The sequence below is a fragment of the Meles meles genome, chromosome 2 (genome assembly GCF_922984935.1).
Source record: "Meles meles chromosome 2, mMelMel3.1 paternal haplotype, whole genome shotgun sequence".
Classification (NCBI taxonomy): domain Eukaryota; kingdom Metazoa; phylum Chordata; class Mammalia; order Carnivora; family Mustelidae; genus Meles; species Meles meles.
Genome location: NC_060067.1, coordinates 89125840 through 89138919, shown reverse-complemented (window position 1 = coordinate 89138919; position 13080 = coordinate 89125840).

Sequence of the window (13080 nt, the reverse complement as noted above, 5' to 3'; positions counted from 1 at the left end):
AGAAATCTATAGGGCCTATAATATCATTCCCTCCACGTGCAGTGTTTGGGCTTCACTATGGTCAGGATTCCTTGTCTCTCCAACCTGCTGTCAGACACCTAAACCGTTGGGTTCTGGCTCCTACATTTTTGTGTATAGTTGAACCTTGTTGCTGCTCTTCTAATTGTCATGTCAGCATGAAAACTCTTGCCTGGACATCCCAGTCCTCTCGGCAAGGATTATTGTTCTTATCTTCAACTTTCAGTTAAACAATACCAGCATGTCTTAGTTCAGGCTACTATAATGGAACACTATAAACTAGGTGACATATAAGTGACAGAAATGTATTTCTCACAGTTCTGGAGGCTGGGAAGGCCAAGATCAAGGAGCCAGCAGATTCAGTGTCTGCTGAGAGCTCGCTTCCTGGTTCTTAGACTGCCGTCTTCTCACTGTGTCCTCACCCAGCAAAAGTGGCAAGGTATGTTTCTAGGGCCTTTCTTCAAAGGTCATTAATGCCATTCATTCTTGGGGACTTCATCCTCATAGACCTTACCACATCCTAAAGGCCTCAACTCCTATTATCATCACACTGGGGATTAGGGTTTCTCATATGAATTGTGGGGAGACACAAACATTTAGTCTATAGCAAGCAATATAGCAAATTTATGAAGGTGGACCTTATGATAGCAATTGCAGCATTTCCAAACCCCCAAATTTCGGAGATATTTCAGACCCAAAGCCTTCAATAAATAACCTTTGCCTGCTTGCAATTCCTATACTGTAATGCAATTTTTATAATACTTTAATATAATTTATATAGTGGTATAGTATACTATTTATCAATACATTTATAATATTTGTACTATTATACACACACACACTAGATATTTACCATGTTAATGATGAGGGACAAAGATAATTGAGGTCTATTTGAAACTTAAGCTTTTCACCAGAGCATGGTTTGAATAGCTATATTCCTCATATCTTAAGTCTTCTAGTGACATTTACTCTTTTCATGACAATGGGTTACCACTTACTAAGACATTAAGGCTTATATACAACATTTAAAATTATTAAGAATAAGCAGTTATACTCTCTCTCTCTCTCAAATAAAGAAATAAGATCTTAAAAAAAAGAATAAGCAGTTATAAAAAATCGTAAGAGCATCTTTCCCTCTCAAGAGTCTAGATCTCTGTCAAGAGCCTAGATCACCTTAAGAGTTAAGATGGTAGGAGAGGGCACCTGGGTGGCTCAGTTGGTTGAGTGACTGCCTTCGGCTCAGGTCATGATCCTGGGCTTCCAGGATCGAGTCCCGCATTGGACTCCCAGCTCCTTGGGGAATCTGCTTCTCCCTCTGACCTTCTCCTCTCTCATGCTCTCTCTCACTCATTCTCTCTCAAATAAATAAATAAAATCTAGAAAAAAAAAGATGGTAGGAGAATTAACAAATTCAGCTTGTTCAGTTAGATACAATAACTCCTATATGTGGGCATACACTAAGAATACAGATATGACAAGATGTAGTTGTAATAAGTGTAGGTATAATACGAGCTTGTACGTATCTGTGTGGAATAGGGATCCCAGCTATAACTTAAAAGTGTGCCTACAGTTTTATCGACAATCTCCACCCACCTTCTCCCACCATTAGATTATCAGGAGCCCACAGGGAGCTTGGTTTGGAACAAATCCAATCACCAAACATGGCGAGACATGTTGGAAAAATGAAAGATTCCACTGCTTATAATTTAGTGCAAGTAATGTTATGGGTCTTCTATATAATGTAGGTATAAAAGAGAAAGGTTTTTCTTTTTAACTTTTTCCAGTAGGTTCTTTACATGCATGTTTGCCTCTGTGTATTGCCTAAAGATCAGAAATTTACAAAAGGCCATGGACAGGAAATTAGCCTCTACTTGGCCTAGTTTCCTTAGTATTTAAACCTAATGAGTTAATCTTGTGTTTCCTTTTTTCAATTCTGGAATCTGGTTCTTATTTAGCCATCGATTAACAGGAATTACTTTTGAAGTATACTATTACAAGAAGACACAGGCTAGAAGAAGGCATTACACATACAATTTCCTGTTTATAGATTTGCAAAATACTTTAAGACTTTAATTAAGCAAATAATGGAGGAAAATAGAATATATCTAAACAATGGACCCACCACAAGTTTCTATACAAATGTGCTGGATGGCTTGCTCTAATGTCTGACTCAGAGTAAAACATTCTGGTGCATTCGTGTACACAAGAGAAGAAATCCGACCTGATGACAAACGGATCCAAATGTGGTGTCTACCAGGAAACAAGTGGCAGTGTTTAGCACTTCATTAAAAAGATTTCACCCAAAATATAATGCTGGCATGCTGAATTTCTTCTTTTTCTTTTTTTATTTTTTATTTTAATTCAGTTTAGTTAACATTTAGTCTATTGCTAGCTTTAGAGATAGAATTTAGAGATTCATCAGTTGCACATAACCCCCAGTGCTCATTCCATCAAGTGCCCTCCTTAATGCCCATCACCAGTTATCCTTCCCACCACCACCTCCTCTCCAGCAACCCTCAGTTTCCTATAGTTGAGTCTCTTATGGTTTGCCTCCTTTCTTGTTTTCATCTTATTTCATTTTTCCTTCCCTTCCCCTATGTTCATGAGTTTTGTTTCTTGAATTCCACATATGAGTGAAATCATATGGTGTTTTCTTTCTCTGACTTATTTCACTTAGCATAATACCCCCTAGTTCCATCCATATTATTGCAAATGACAAGATTTTATTCTTTTTGAAGTTGTAGTAGTCTATTGTAGTGAGAAGTATTCTATTATATATATATATATATATATATATATATATATATATATCTCACATCTTCTTTATCCATTCATCTGTTGATACACACCTGGGCTCTTTCCATAGTTTGGCTATTGTGGACATTGCTGCTATAAACATTGGGGTACAGGGGCCCCTTTGAATCACTATGTTTGTATCCTTTGGATAAATACCTAGTAGTACACTTGCTGGGTCAAGAGTACCTCTATTTTTAATTTTTTGAGGGACCTCCATGCTGTTTTCCAGAGTGGCTGCACCAGTTTGCATTCCCACCTGCAAGGTAGGAGGGTTCCCCTTTCTCTGCATCCTCACCAACATCTGTTGTTTTCTGAGTTGTTCATCTTAGCCATTCTGACTGGAGGGATCCTGAATTTCTTAACTGACAAGATATTATGCTGTCAAATTGTCTATCAAGACTATTCAGTATCTCTTCAACTTCAACTTCAATTCTCTGTTCTTTTTTCCTACCATTTTTTGAAAATAAATATGCAAGAAAGTCACCAACAACAAACTGTCATCATTTTTTCTTTCTAACCTCAAGGTGTTGAATGCTCCTTCTTTCTATAGTATTTCTGACTGTGCAGCAGAGACATCTGATTTCTTAATAGCAGTAACAATACTTGGAATTTCAGTGTTTTGGGTTTTTTTTTTTCTCTAAGGGGCACATTAATCTTCTATACTCTCTCCAAAAATTACCATATGATAATTTCCAATTTCATTAAGACCGTTTCATGTATGCAAAGGGAATTCGAAGAAAATTAATATTCAGTACTCATTATCAATTTTTTAAAAAGGAGAAATCTGCATTTTTCTTTTCTCCACATCTATAGCAAATATTGTGAGAAGTTTCTCAAAGTGTTTAGAGAAGAAAAAAGGAAGTAAAGTTTTAAAAAAAGAAAAAAAAGAAATAGATTCTTTTCAAGCTCAGAAGTTTCTTAACTTTGATGAAGTTATAATATAAAGAGCTTAAGGGAACATGGGATTTAAAAGCAGTTTTGTATGTTGGAAAACAAGCAGCATTTTTATGAGGCTACTATTGGAACATATACCAATGCCAACTCCTGATTTTAGAGCAAACAAAGTCTTCCGTTACCAGTCCCTTAGCCACCCTGTTCTGTTCCAGCTTAAGTTTTGCAGTGTACATTTTCCCAAGTAAAAGACAAAACAAAATGACAACAAAACCCTGTCACTAAATGAGCATCTTATTAAATATATTGTTTTCCAGCTAATTTTGTTTCCTGTTGCTCAAGTACAAGGATAAACAGGTTATTCTTCTGGGCTCCATGTCTGAAACTCGTTCTAGTGATAGGATTGTTGTAAAGATCAGAAAGAAAATATATATGAAAGTGCTTTAAAATATAAAAGGAATCCTACAAATATAAACATCGTACTAAATCACTTTGTGATGTGTACATTTTCTCCTTTTGTTTTTATTTTTCTCTTTTATCCCATCATTACTTTCTGAATAATCAAAAGTCAAAATTATTATATTGGCATTCTGGTGCTATTCAGTTAGGTTGAAAATGTTTAAACCTTTGGTTTTGCCTTTCTGTGAAATTAACAAAAGTACTCCACTGCAAAATTTTACTTCCAATTGAGGCTGGCATATTTAAAAAGATCAGAAGACATGATCTAAAGATCTCATTTTCTTTTTTTAATTTTTAGTTTTTAAATTTATTTCAATTCTAGTGAGGTTTATATACAATGTTATATTAGTTTCAGGTTTACAATATAGCAATTCAACAATTCCATAGATTACTCAGTGATCCTAAATGTGCTCTTGATCCCCTTCACCTATTTCACTCATCCTCTCACCCACCTCCCCTCTGGTAATCATCAGTTTGTTTTCTATAGTTAAGAGCCTCAAAAAAAAGTCTCCTTTTTTTCTTTGTTCATTTGCTTTGTTTCTTAAAGTCCCACATATAAGTGAATATAAGTGAAATCTCTCTCTCTCTCTCTCTCACACACACACACACACACACACACACACTACTACATCTTCTTTATCCATTCATCTATTGGGGAACAGTTGGTCTGCTTCCATCATTTGGCTATTGTAAATAATGCTGCACTAAACATACTGCATATATCCCTTCGAATTAGTGTTTTTGTATTCTTTGGGTAAATACCCAGAAATGCAATTACTAGATCATAGGTCCGTTCCATTTTTAATTTTTTCCCACCAACAGTGCAAGAGGGTTCCTTTTTCTCCACATCCTTGCCAACAACTTTTTGTTTCTTGTCTTCTTGATTTTAGCCATTCTGACAGGTGTAAGGTGATATCTCATCGTAGTTTTCATTTGTATTTCCCTGATGATGAGTGATGTTGAGCAAATTTTCATGTGTCTGTTTGCCATCTGTATGTCTCCTTTGGAGAAATGTCTCTTCGTGTCTTCTGCCCATTTTTAATTGGGTTATTTGTAGATTTTTTTGGTGTTGATTTGTATATGTTCTTTATATATTTTGGATACTAACCCTTTACCAGATATACCATTTGCAAATATCTTCTATTAAGTAGGTTGTCTTTTAGTTTTATTGATGAATCACTTGCTATATAGAAGCTATTTTGGTATGGTCCCAATAGTTTATTTTTATGTTTGTGTCCCTTGCCTCAGGAGACATATCAAGAAAGAAGTTGCAGGGTACCTGAGCAGCCCACTTGGTTAAACATCTGCCTTGGGTTTAGGTTGTGATCCCAAGGTCCTGGGATTGAGCCCCATATCAGGCTCCTGCTCAGCTAGGAGCCTATTCCTCCTCCTTTTCCCCCTGCGTGTGCTTGCTTGCTGTCTGTCTTTCTTTCTTTCTTTCTTTCTTTCTTTCTTCCTTCCTTCCTTTATTTGTTTCTTTCTTTCTCTGTCAAATAAATAAAATCTTGAAAGAAAGAAAGAGAAAAGAAAAAGAAAGACAGAAAGAAAGTTAGTTAGTTAGTTAGTTAGTTGCTATGGTTGATGTCAGAGAAATTACTACCTGTGTTCTCTTCCAGAATCTTTAGGGATTCAGGTCTCACATTGAGGTCCTTAATCTCTTTTGAGTTTATTTCTGTTCATGGTTTAAGAAAATGGTCCAGTTTCATTCTTTTGCACATAGCTCTCCTATTTTCCCAACATCATTTATTGAAGAGACTGTCTTTTTCCCATTGGATATTCTTTTCTGCTTTGTTCAAGATTAATTGACCATGTAATTGTGGGTTCATTTCTGGGTTTCTATTCTGTTCCATTGATCTATGCATCTTGTGCCAGTACCATACTGTTTTGAATACTATAGCTTTGGTTTTTTTTTGGGGGGGGGGTTGTTTTTTAAAGATTTTTATTTACTTATTTGACAAACAGAGAGAGAACACAAGCAGGAGGAGTGGCAGGCAGAGGGAGAAAGAGAAGCAGGCTCCCCGCTGAGCAGGGAGCCCAATGTGGGGATCTATCCCAGGACCCTGAGATCATGATCTGAGTCAAAGATAGATGCTTGAACAACTGAGCCACCCAGACACCCAAATACTATAGCTTTGTAATATAACTTAAAGTTTGAAATTCTGATATTTCCAGGTTTGTTTTTGTTTTTTTTTTCAAAACTGCTTTGACTATTTGGAGTCTTTTGTGGTTCTATACAAATTTTAGGATTATTTTAGCTCTGTGAAAAATGCTATTGTTATTTTGATAGGGATTGCATTGAATCTGTAGATTGCTTTGGGTAATATATTTCAATAATATTTGTTAACATTTTAACAATATTTTTTCTTCCTATACATGAGCATGGAATGTCTTTCCATTTGTTTGGGTCAGTAAAGAGCTCATTTTCTAAATATTAATTTTTCTCCTCAGTTTTCAGTAATTAACCAGCTGCTTTTGTTGTCATTAAAATTGCCATGGAAGTAAAATTTCACATCATGGTATGCATCCCTCAGAAATCTCATCCTATACTTTAGGGTAATTCAAATTATTCCAAAGATATTTAGGGTAAAGAGATCAATGGTTATATTAAGTTATTTCTTTTCCCTGTGTCCCATTCCTAGGGAGTTCTGTTCAGACCAGTACTGTAGTGAGCATATATGTTGTATATTAAACATACAAAAAGGAAAAACTAAAACCTGAAATGTAGCCCACTTACAGTTATCTACATGCTTATTATTTTTTTAAGATTTTATTTATTTTTTGACAGAGATAGAGAGAGACAGAACAAGCAGGAGGAGAGAGAGAATCAGGGAGCCTGACACGGGACTCGATCCCAGGACCTTGGAATCATGACCTGAGCCTAAGGCAGACATTTAATTGACTGAGCCATCCAGGAGGCCCTGCTTATTAATTTTTTTTCTAGCTTACCAAAAAAAAAAAAAAGGAATTTCATAAGAGATGGGGGCTCTAGCTTGCTCCCGTGCTGCTTCCCCTAATGATTAGTGTTTATTATTATGTCATAATCTAATTTTTTATAATTAGCCTAAGTAAAAATAAGAGAGAAAGAAGTAAACCCATTCTTTAAAAATCAATGCATTACAAAGAAAAAATAGAATTTGGGAGTTAGTACAGTTCATGTCTCTAGGATGGATAATTATGAGGAGCTCACAGGTCAGAGTATACTGACCAGAACAGAGACATGTGCAGAAAACAGACCTGCTTCACTGTTAGTTACTAGCCCTTAGTTTGTCTTCATTCAGTTTTTGCTCATCTGGATGACATAAGCATGGAAGAACCAATGCCAATAAAAGAATGTTCTACAGGGTCACTTGGGTGTCTCAATCAGTTAAGTGTCTGGCTTCAGCTCAGGTCATGATACCAGGGTCCTGGGATTGAGCCCAGTGTTGGGCTCTGCTCAGCGGGGAGTCTGCTTCTCCCTTTCCCTCTGCCCTGCTTGTGTTCTTTCTTTCTCTCAGTCTCTCTGTCTTTCAAATAAATAAATAAATAAATAAAATCTTAAAAAAAAATATTTTTAAAAATGTTCTATGTTCTTTACCATATCCCTTCTTCTGAAGGTCCTTTTTTCCTACAGCTTGGTCATTTTGCTTCATCTTTAAAAATCCATCAGAATGAACTTACCTTAGAATCCACGTTGAGTTGAAGAATGGTAGAATATGCCTTGCCAAAATATGCTACTTGGGCATAGGATTATTTCTAGCTAAAGGCACTTGAAATGCAGCACATGCAAAAAGGGCACTCTGATTTCCCCCATTCCTTCCTGAAAGCAGGAGATAATACTCCCCCATGAAAGGTGCCCTCCCAGGACCAGGAGGAAAGGAACATTCTTATCACCAGAGATAGGGAGTGGAGGCTAAGAGAAAACTGTACAGATGAATCTTGTTTAAAAAAAGCTCTAATCTTCCTTTAGACTCTCCATAGGTTTCCTTGTGAAGTCTCCTATGTACATGAAAAATAAAATTTATACGCTTTTCTCCTCTTTTTTTTTCTTAAGGATTTTATTTATTTATTTGACAGAGATCACAAGTAGGCAGAGGGGCAGGCAGAGAGCGAGATGGGGAAGCAGGCTCCCCGCTGAGCAGAGAACCTGATGCAGGGCTTGATCCCAGGACCCTGGGAACATGACCTGAGCTAAAAGCAGAGACTTTAACCCACTGAGCCACCCAGGCACCCCTACTTTTCTCCTCTTAATCTGTTTTATTTCAACTTACTTCTCAACCCAGCTGGAGACCCTAAGAGAGCAGGAGAAAAGTTTTGTTCCCTCAAGTATAGACATTATTTAATGGCTCAGATTTTTTTAAACTACTTTTTCTTTATTGCTCGCTGGTTCTATAATCCATCTGGAATGAGTATACCTAAAATTGAAATTGTGGTAATCATAGAGCCCATCTTCCAAATGATTCTACTTACTTTCCAGTTTCTTACTTTTTACTTGACCCCTTGCCTTGGGTGGGCATTAAAGAGGGAGGTACTTAAGGAGAAATGTAAAAACTTTCAAATGACAAACTTCAATAAAATAAAATATGCACACATTTTCACAGATGAATGCTGTATATTTTGATAGTCTAAGTTTCTGGCAGTAACTCATGCTGATCTCCTTAATACTTCTGTTAGGCAAAAGTTTTTCCTCTTGAAAATCACTATTAATATTTGAATAAAAATGAAAAATTCATATTACCTATATATTTTAAGCAAAATATTTTATTTTTGTGGGCAATTTTTTTTTTTCTTGAGAGAGTACATGCACAGGAGGGGAGGGGCAGACGATAGGGAGAGAGAGAGAGACTCAAGCTGGCTTCACCTCAGTGTGGAGCCTGATGCGGGGCTCTATCTCACGACTCAGATCATGACCTGCGCCAAACCAAGAGTAGGACATTTAACCACCTGAGCCACCCAGGCAAACTGTGGGTAATTATTTTTAATAATATTAAAAATTCCTCCAGAATAAAGAATGCTTTCTTACATTTTTAAGTTCTCATTTAGAAGTCAGTTTATGGGACGCCCGGGTGGCTCAGTGGATTAAGCCTCCTCCTTCAGCTCAGGTCACGATCTCAGGGTCTTGGGATCGAGTCCTGCACCGGGCTCTCTGCTTGACAGGGAGCCTACTTCCTCCTCTCTATCTCTCTGCCTGCTAAATAAATAAGTAAATAAATAAATCAGTTTATTCTGAAATATGTTATAGAGGAGAAATGGAAGGATTTAAAAAAAAAAAGTATTGCATATATTACATTAAAACCCCTGCATTTCTAGTTATTACTTGCTGCATTAAATTAAATATGCTATCATTTAAGCTAATAGGAAACATTTGGTTTGAAGCTTTTTATTGATTTTAACTAAAACACAATTTGCCTTTATTTATTTACATTGTTAAGAACTATATATAATAAGATAAAAAGTATGTTTGGGATTATTTTTTAAAATAATTGAAATTATAATATTTGAATTGGATTATAATATTATAACACTTCATAAAAGTAAAACATATAGAAACTTGGAGGAAAATTAAATAGAATATGAACAAAAATAAAAATGTACTAAATCAGTTTGTCATAGTGACAAACAAAAATAGCAATACAAGGCAAAATTGGCATCACTGGCTAAATGAAATGCATCTTGAATTCATTTGTGGTGTGGAAATTAATTCCTTTCTTTAAATATGTCTCTCCTCCTCTCTCTCTTTCCTTCTTTACACACACGCACACACACACATATTCAGTGCTGTGCTCACCACAACAAGTGTAGCTACAACCTAATGTTCTGGTTTTAGTGTATGTGCTGGGGAAGCAGCATGAGAATGTTTTTTTTTTTTCTCAATTCATTTATCTCCAACAAATGTGTTTTGAAAGCCCTCTGTGTAGTAGTAGTCACTTTGGGGGCTATCAAGTTAAGTAAGACACTGGTCCTTTGAGAACTTACTGTCCAGTGGAAGAAATGAATTATGCACATATACACTTATAATAGAAAATGCAGTCAAATAAGCACCATTCATGAGAACTCGATGGTATAGGAAATCAAGGAGTTCATTTTGCTTGGGGAAACCAGAAGTCTTACTTGAAGTAAAAGTGTGGGCTTTGCAGGATAGTGAGATTTTTACAGAAATGATGGCAGAAAAGCTGAGAGGACGGATGTAAAACCAGCAGCATGAGTAAGAGCACAGAGACAGCCTCATGTAGAGGAATTAGGAACCAGTCATTCTGTCTCACTGCAGTGTGTAAAGTGGAGAGTAGCTGGCATGGCAGGCGGGTGGGGAGAAGCCTGAGAATGGAAGTGAAACCACCGGTAGAAAATGGTCCTTTATTTAGAACACAGTGCGGATTCCGTGGAGGTTCTGGAGGAAGAACATGGCATGCTCAAGTAGCAGTTCAAAAAAATTATTTTTAAACGAGACTCTAGGTTAGACTGTAGCTACAGAGATTGACAAGCAGCTACTTGCATTGCCCAGAAAAACAAAGGAGGCAGTGGAAGTGAACGAGAAGACACAAAGCCAGAGATACTTCAGAAGCAGAATCTTTAGGACATGGTAATCAGAACAACTTGGGAGCTAAAGGTGTTAATTACTCTTGTGACAGTCAGGTAACAGAAGGTTAAATTGAACTAGCTTAGGCAGAGTTCACAAAATCCAACCCTGGGAGCAATGAGAGCCAAATAGAGGCAAGGGGCCAAATGCCACCATGTCTCTCATTTCCTGTCTACCCTGCAGGCTAACACCAATCTTTCCTATTCCAGAAGAGCTTTTTCCACATGGCAAATGTGGCACTAATATCCCCAGAGGTTTATGCCTGAGACAACACTGAAAGGAACTGATGGACATTGCTGTCTTTTCGAATCCAAACGGCCCAGGATAAAACAGTAACATTTTTAGATGCTTCCCGTATACCAGGCACTGTGCTAAGCAATTTGCATGTATTATCTCATTTAATATTCATAAAAGTTCTATGAAATAGGTACTCTTACCGTACTGAGTTTATAATTAGAAAAACCCATGCAGCCTAGCTAGAGGACAGTATTCCCGTGATGGAAACTCTGACATTTGACACCAGAGTTGAGCATTTACCATTGTGTGCTATTGCTCATTGGAAGCACACTGTGGATCTACCCTGCAACCAATCCACTGAGGCCAGAGAGTGTAGAATCCTAGAAGACCATGGCTGTGAAGCTAGGTTGGGACAGTACTTGAAGAAGCAGGGGTGGCAGACAAACAAGCTTCTAGAGAGCCACTAAACAAAGAAAAATCTGATGTGTTGGGCCAGGGTGCCAAAAAGTAAATCATCAAGAAGTAATCATCTGCAAGGAGACATAATGAGTGTGACTTGGACTAGTTTAGTTTGTGCTGGACGCTTATGGAGGTTGATATATCTAGCAGGTTAGTGGGGAAGAGAGGGCTGTGCATCCAGAGATACGCTAAGTTTATAAAGCCAGGACTCACACTCAGAGCAGTGGTAACTGAAGCAAAGGGAGTGGATGTTTTTTGAGGAAAAAAGTACGGAAAGGGAACTAAAAATGCAAGAAAGAGTGTGAATGCTTGGTGGAGGAGCTGGGGAAAGGAACCTGAGAAATACTACTGTATCTGGAGAACAGGAAAAGGAACAGACAGTAATAATGGAAGCAGAGAAGTAGCGACCGGGAGAAGAGGAAAAGGATGAGAGAGGAAATCCAAAGACAAGAACACTATAAGATGATGTGTATTACCCTATACCCAAGGAGGGCCAAAAAAATCTAATCACTGATACCTATTTTTCAGCCAAGTGTGGAAGGAATAGTCAAATTAATAGTGGTGTAAGGAAGACAGTCAGGAAGTGGCTTACAGGTGTAAATGAGTCTTTGAAAGGGTCAGGAATGAAGGAAAGGAAAGAAATGGGATGGGGAAAAACATTTTATAATAGGGGAACCTAAAGTCTGCTGTAAGACCAGGAGAGAGAGCCAATAGAAAAGGGGGAAACACACGTAGAGAGCTCTGAGAAGGAGGGCTTATCTGGAACCTGGCTCTCCAGCAACGTCTACTATCTGGAATACGATGAAGAACTAAGAACAAAAATAGTCTGAACAGCCAAAGTCAATGTCATTATAGCTATTCAATTAATTTCTTGGATTTTACATAAAAGAAAATGGAGTCTTTTACAAAATAGAATTAAACTTACTCTAGTCTAGATCAGAGGTGAAGAAATGTTTCTCCTGAGCTCTAGTCTGACAACAGGAAACTACACCCACATATACACTTAATAAAAGGTCAAATAAATTAAATTCCCATTTAATGAGCTAAACATTGCCAGAGAGCAGAAACAGATGTAGTATATTTCGACATAGCTTTCTTTGAGTCCAGAATCCCTAGGATAAGAGAGGTGGGATAAGAGCAAGGGGATGAAATTGACACTGTCCATACAAGGTAGGGTTTTTCCACCTAGAAGTATCATTCTGGCTATTTCTTTTTTTTCTTAATATTTTATTTATTGGGGGAGTGGAGCACAAGTTGGGGGAAGGGACAGAGGGAAAGGGAGAGTTAGACTCCCCTCTGAGCAGGGAGCCCAATGCAGGGCTGGATCCCAGGACCCCAGGGTCATGGCCTGAGCTGAAGGCAGAGGCTTAACTGACCAAGCCACCCAGGAGCCCCTACAATCCTGTCCTTTCATATTTGGTGCTCAATTACCATGCTAGAACTTACACTAACACCATATGTCATTACATTCAATGAAAGACTCATAAATACCAGGTTTTGCTGGTTCTTTCATCAAACTTAGCATCAACAGGACACATCAGTGTACAATCAGCGTCCAGGAGCCCCAGGCAACAGCTCTGCTTCTGGTTCTAAGTATTCTAGAAAGTACATTTCCTCTCTATGCCCGAAGTTATCTGGCGCCCCTGCATCCTTCTCCCTCCTGCTGT